Consider the following 6,126-nt stretch of genomic DNA (forward strand, 5'->3'; position numbering starts at 1 on the left):
GACTCCAGGGAGGGGTTTGGTGAACTACCTTATTGGGAGCAAAATTTCAAATGGAAGTTTCAGCAAATAAGTGGAGAGCTGGGATTTTAAGTAGGAGAGTCTTTCATCTGTGTGGTCAAAGGATTGGAGCAGTGGCTTGGGATTCCATCCTAAATGAGAAAGAGTGGAGTAGCCCCAGGCCCATGACTCGGAGAGGCAAGGGAGCCTTGGCCTCTAAAGTCTACCTTTAATTTCTCTTTTTCCTGCAGGTAATCATTAGTCCAACTGCATGCTGGTATTCCTGTTAGGTGCTACCAGGAGAGAGCTGGGGTCTGAGGTCAGTGCTGCCCAAAAAGAGGTACTACAGGACAAGTTCATAACACTTATGGGTTTTGTGATTTATGAGGACCTTCTTGTGGGGTCTGTCTCCCATAAGGGGTCCCTTATTGGAGTTAATTTCTATGTCTTAGCTTGTGGCAGCTTGGAAAACTTTATAAAGAAACCAAACCCCAAGCAAATTTTCAGTGGAGACCCAGGTTGTGTGCTTGTTGTGGGAGTGAGGTACGTTGCTGTAAGGAAGATCTGAGCTTCAGTCCTTTGTCTCCTGGCTCAGCTGAGCAGTTCTCAGGCTCTGAGTGCCTGTGTGGTATGGTACGTAGCTGAGACACAGGTAAGTGGATTGCAACATCTTCTGGGAACACTGCAATGCTACATTCCAGGGAACTCACCTCATTACCAAAGTAAATAGCACTTCTCCAAACGGCTTTTGCACAGACATTTGGTATTAGGGCTCTGGCAAGGAAATCTGTTGCTATAAGTCGTGCCAAGCTTCTTGCTTTCTGTAAACAAGCCTAATCTCGGTGGTGGCTGAGCAATAGCACCGTGAGCCTGGGAATGGATTACACCTCTCACCTGAAAGCCATGAGGCTGCTCTTCCTCAGTCATTTCTACCTTTTGTTTTCTTTCTAGTGTAAATACCAGGTTTGTTACTTTATAAGCGAAGCTACTTTACAAGTGAAATCACTGCTGTCACAAGATGTATTTTCCTTTTTCCCTCCCCAACTCTAAAGCTTAACACCAGTGTAGCTACTGCAGTGCATCTTGTGAATTTCCTGTTCTTTTCTCAGGATTCAGGCTACACTCTGATTCTCTGAAAGTTGGGCTGCTGCATCTGAGAGAAGCCTTTTGCTGTGAGTCAGTCCCATCCAGCACTGTTGAGGCACTTATATGGGAGCAGAGCTGTCCATGTACTACTGCTGTTCAAGTTGAGTCTCTGTGTTCCATGCTTCTGCCCAACCAGGTCTGCTCTTCAGGATAGGTGCCATTTGGCTCCTAACCTGCTTCTCTCACCTTGCAGTTGCTTTTGTTGCAGTAAGCATGGGTTGTTGGTCCCACATTTTATCAGAAGGTTTTGCCCCTGCACTTTTTTTTGGCCTTCTAGTGATGATGTTATTCTGCCTGGAGAGCATCTATGACCGTGTTGTAAAATAACTGAATGGCTTAGGTTGGAGGGGGCCTTAAAGATGGTGTGGTTCAGACCCATTGCTGTGGGCTGGGTGCCAACCAGCTGTCAGGCTGCCTAGAGCCCTATCCAACCTAGCCTTGAACACCCATTTTTGCAGCTGCCCCCTGTGAGGCATGAAGTGCCCACCTGATGTTTCTTGCACAATTTCCTGTGCACGTGGCTGCTTCTGCAAAGCATTTTTGGTACCTAGCTCAGCATCCTAGAACTATGGTACAGTGAGGGCCATCTATTCTTGCACACTACCTTCTCCTCTCCTATGTGTTGTGTTCTCTGTGATCTTTTAGGAAACTGAGTAGTTCCTCACACTGTTTTTTCCCTGGTGAGCATTTGGGGAGTTCTTTCATGCTTTGCAGCTGTCTATGAGCTGAACTGCTTCCTGCCTATTCATGAGCTCTGTAGCCTTCCTTCCAGCAGTTCCATCTTCTGCTCTGCTTTGAGCTCCTACGGACAAGTGCAGTAATTGAGCATGCTTTTGGTGTAAGGGCACTGTGCCTGGTAGAGGCCCTTCACATGAGATAAATCAGTGACAGAAGGGTCAGACATCCTTTAATAAGCAAAGTGTGATTCCTTCTCATTTTGCAAATAAAGCTCCGCATACCTATCGTTCCTCTGCTGGTTACACCTTCCTCCAGTGAGTAATCCCCATTCACTGCAGGTCTGGCTTTGCCTAGGACTGGGGAGGTAGCTCAGCTGAGGCAGCTGTGCCTGTGAGTGTCAGAGGGAGCAGCTCTTGTTGGCTTGCTGTACTCTGGGCTAATGCCAAAAAGCAGGGTTTGTGTAATCAATGTAAGTGTTGAGCCCTCTTTCTGGGCATGCAGAGCCAGGTAATGCTGTCATTACCTCTATCTGCTGGTGGGTTCCTGCCTATGGATGCTTTGGTGAAGACCTTGAAGTACAGCTTCTTTCTCTTGGTGTAGTTTTTCTTACATAGCTGGTGGTTGGTTTCTATCAGGATATCAGAGTGCAGTCACTCACAGATTCAATTGGTTCATGGGCAAGCCTCCTGTTTGTAAGAGCTCAGCAAGGATGTGTTTGGTATCAGGTTCTTCCTGCTTAGGAAATGAGATCATAGAAGCATTATGACTGGGAAAGACTCCAAAGCCATCTAGTCCAACTGTCCACCTATCACCAATACTGCCCACCACCATGTACCCCAGTGCCACGTCTCCGTGGTTCTTGAACACCTCCAGGAATGGTGACTGCACCACTTCTCTGAGCAGCCTGTGCTGATGCCTCACTGTTCTTTCTGAGGAGAAATTGTTCCTAATATCCAATTTGAGCCTTCCCTGGCACAACTTGAGGCCCTTCTCATTCATTCTATCATTGTTACCTGGGAGAAGAGGCTGACCTTCACTTCACCCCAACTTCCTTTTGAGGAGTTGTAGAGAGCTATAAGGTCTCATCTGAACCTCTTCTTAGACTGAACTACCCAAGCTCTTTCAGCTGCTCCCCTTAAGTCTTGTGCTCCAGACCCCTCATAATCCACCACAGGGATCACTCCAGTACTGCAGGGTAGTGTGTTACAAACAGCAGATTTGTGATTTTTGAGGTGTCTAAAGCAATTAATGCAATTTGAAGTGTTCTGTTAGATTATCCAATTACACAGCTCTGATCGGCATATGGTCTGAGCACTTCTAAACCATCCCAAACTGTACAAAGTGTTGCCAGATCTGCCTTGCACTCCCTGTTTCACCACTGGGATGATAAGATAGAGTGGTGATGGGCGAACCTGAAATGCACCTGGCAGCTCTCCCACATCTCAGTCACAAGACTGCCCTTCCTTGTGCATCCCCTGCCCTTGCATCTCTAAGTAGCATGATTTATGTTCTGAAATGATTAAAGGCACACATGGAAAATGCAAAGAAAGAGTTGCAAATGCAACTTTCAGATGTGATTTCCATAGGCGCAGAGTTAGTGTGGCTCCTGCTGCTATCTGTCTGTGTTGCTTTCATGCAGGATCTGCCTGCTGTGGATCTGGCTGCTCTCCCAGCCAAAAGGCACTTTCCTGTCTTACGCCCAGAGATGATTATTGTTGGGGATGAAAGGCAGACAGCTCCTGGGTGGAGCGGAACGAAGTAAAACCACAGCAGGGCTCAGGGCAACAGTGTCCTCCCAGGGCCCAGTCCCTCTCATTTGTGATGAAAGCTTTTCAAGAACAGTAGCTGTGTGTTTAATCCTGCTGGGATGTCCTGTGCAGGCACTCACACATTGCCTGAACAAAGCAGCAGCACCTGGGATGTCAGCTGGAAAGGGGTGAGATGAGAAACAGAGTGCTAGACCTAGGCAAAGCAGGCCAGAAGTACAGGATTTTGCATTTTGATTCTCCAACAAATACTCCTGCCATGAGATGTGATAATGTCCCTTTGGCTTTAAACAATGGCTCCTTGCTTATGTTTCTTAATCATGTTTGCAGTCTTTTTGTTTATGAGATTCTTCATGGAAAAGCAGTGTTACCATCAGCTACATAACCATGCTTTTCAAAGAGAGATTTGAGAGTTATGAGATCCACAGATAAAATTACTCTTCAGTTTCAAACCTCTAATTAGGTGCTGTTGTGTGTACAAGTTGGATGACGGCACTTGCAAACAGGTAGCCTTTGGAATTTGGCATTTGGAGAGGTCTCTGCAGATAGAAAGGTGATTCTGCTTGCTGGGGATATGTCTTGCAGTATTTCATTGCACAGGGTCTTCGGTTTTCATGTTTTTAAAGAAAAAAACCATCACTAGCATCTTGGTTCTTCTTCTCTGTTCTGTGTCCATCCCAGCAGTGCAGACTGCAACTGAACTGGTTTTACTGTGGGCTGGTACAATTTACATGAGAAGTCACTACAACACTAAGGAGCACATAGCACAAGGTTTGATGGTGTGTGTCTGTTAACAAAGACAGCACAAGAGGGACGGGTGGTGGGGAGTGATGGAAGGAGCTTTCAGCCATCCACACCATCTGATCGCATTCTCTCTTTGCCTGGTATTGAAGCACACATAAGCAATGCTCACAGTTCAGCTGCTTCATCTTCAGGACGCATTTAAGGCCATCCTCAGTTGCAGAACATGTCGTGTAAAGCTGCCATGCACTAAATCCTGAGTGGGAGTGGGTTGAGCATTGCCACTGAAATAGCTTAGTGCTTTCCTGTCTCACTTCTGTGTTGCACAACACTCTCCAACAATTCTCACTTCTGTGGGATGTGTCCCAAGTGGTTGCGTACAGTTCTACACTGTGATTCAACACCCATGGTCTCACTGGAGAGAAGCTGCATGCATTGAATAGTGAATATAAAGCAAAACTAAGTTCTGGGAGCAGCCAATTTGATAGCAAGCACTGTGTCCATCAGTGGGTGAGGGCCTTCCGTCCCTTGGCCCACATTTAACTGCCATCTCCAGGTTCAGCTCCAGGTGGAGGGAGCTCTTTGGAAAGCACTGCTGTTCTGCCAGATGGGATCAAGTTGCATCAGCACAGGGCAGGAATGCTCCAGGGCTGGTGGGACCAGTTCTGGCTGCTCTTCCCACAGCTCCTCCCGCACAGCTCCTGCAGGAAGCCACTTCCCGCATCAGAAGCATGGCACTGGGTGATCCATGGGTCCTGAGATAGAACAGCGGCTCCCTGGGGACCCAGCGAGGGGTCAGCCCTTCACTGGCTGCAGCAGGACAAAGGGAGATATCAGTGGAACACTAATGATAGTTCTTCCAGTTGCTATCTTGTCACCATCACAGCTGCAGAATTATCATGGCCAACATCTGCCAAAACACAGACAAGCTAGGCTCTTGTTTCGTGAGAGCTAAACTCAGCTGCTTTGTGCTGGTGGCACCGATAACGCAACAGGAGGCACTGCAGCCCTTCCTTCAGAGTGGCTGTGTCAGATTGGCTGCAAGGTTATCACACTCATCTCTGTGCTGTGAGCCTTCCCATCACAGCTGGAGCAGTGGGGAGGAAATCACTGTAGATATGTTTCAGCATGAAGCTTTAGGGAACCCTGAAGATGCCAGTTCTTTGTATGCATGTGCATCAGATCTAAGTATCTCTGGCCTGGTTCTGAGGAGTATCACAGTGAGCAGTCTCTCCAATCTGGTCCTTGGAGATCCTTCCTCTGATGGGAAGGAGAGAAGGCAGCAGATTGAACCTAGGTCCTGTTAGTGACGTGGCCCTGTGCAGCAGCCACCAAAGTGAGGTGTGGGGAAGCCCACAGCTGTTGGGGGAGGAGGAAGCAGGGATGGGGCTACTTGCTGCCAATGCCACGACCCATGCAAAAAGATGCCTGACAATTGCTTCCTCCTTCACCCTGCTAATTACTGTTGGAAAAACTGTCTCCAATGCAAAGCACCTGGGCTGGCTTCACAGCGAGGAGAGCATTGCTTAAGCAGATGGTATCATCCATGCACACTGTTGAGCAGACGGTGACCTCGTACGTGTCTTGGAGTGAAGCAGGATGAAGGAGAATGCTTTGCATTGGCTTGCTGTGCCCACACGCCTCCTGCCATGACCTGATGTGTTCCAAAGGGCGCCTGCAGCCCACAAGTACGCTGCTTGGTTGCATGTGGCCGATGGCAGCTCTGAGGCCTAGTTGGTGTGGTTGGGGCGGCTGAGCACAAATACAGGGCCATGGGAGCAGAGACACTGGAAGCATT

The sequence above is a fragment of the Lagopus muta genome, chromosome 4 (assembly GCF_023343835.1).
Source record: "Lagopus muta isolate bLagMut1 chromosome 4, bLagMut1 primary, whole genome shotgun sequence".
Lineage (NCBI taxonomy): Eukaryota > Metazoa > Chordata > Aves > Galliformes > Phasianidae > Lagopus > Lagopus muta.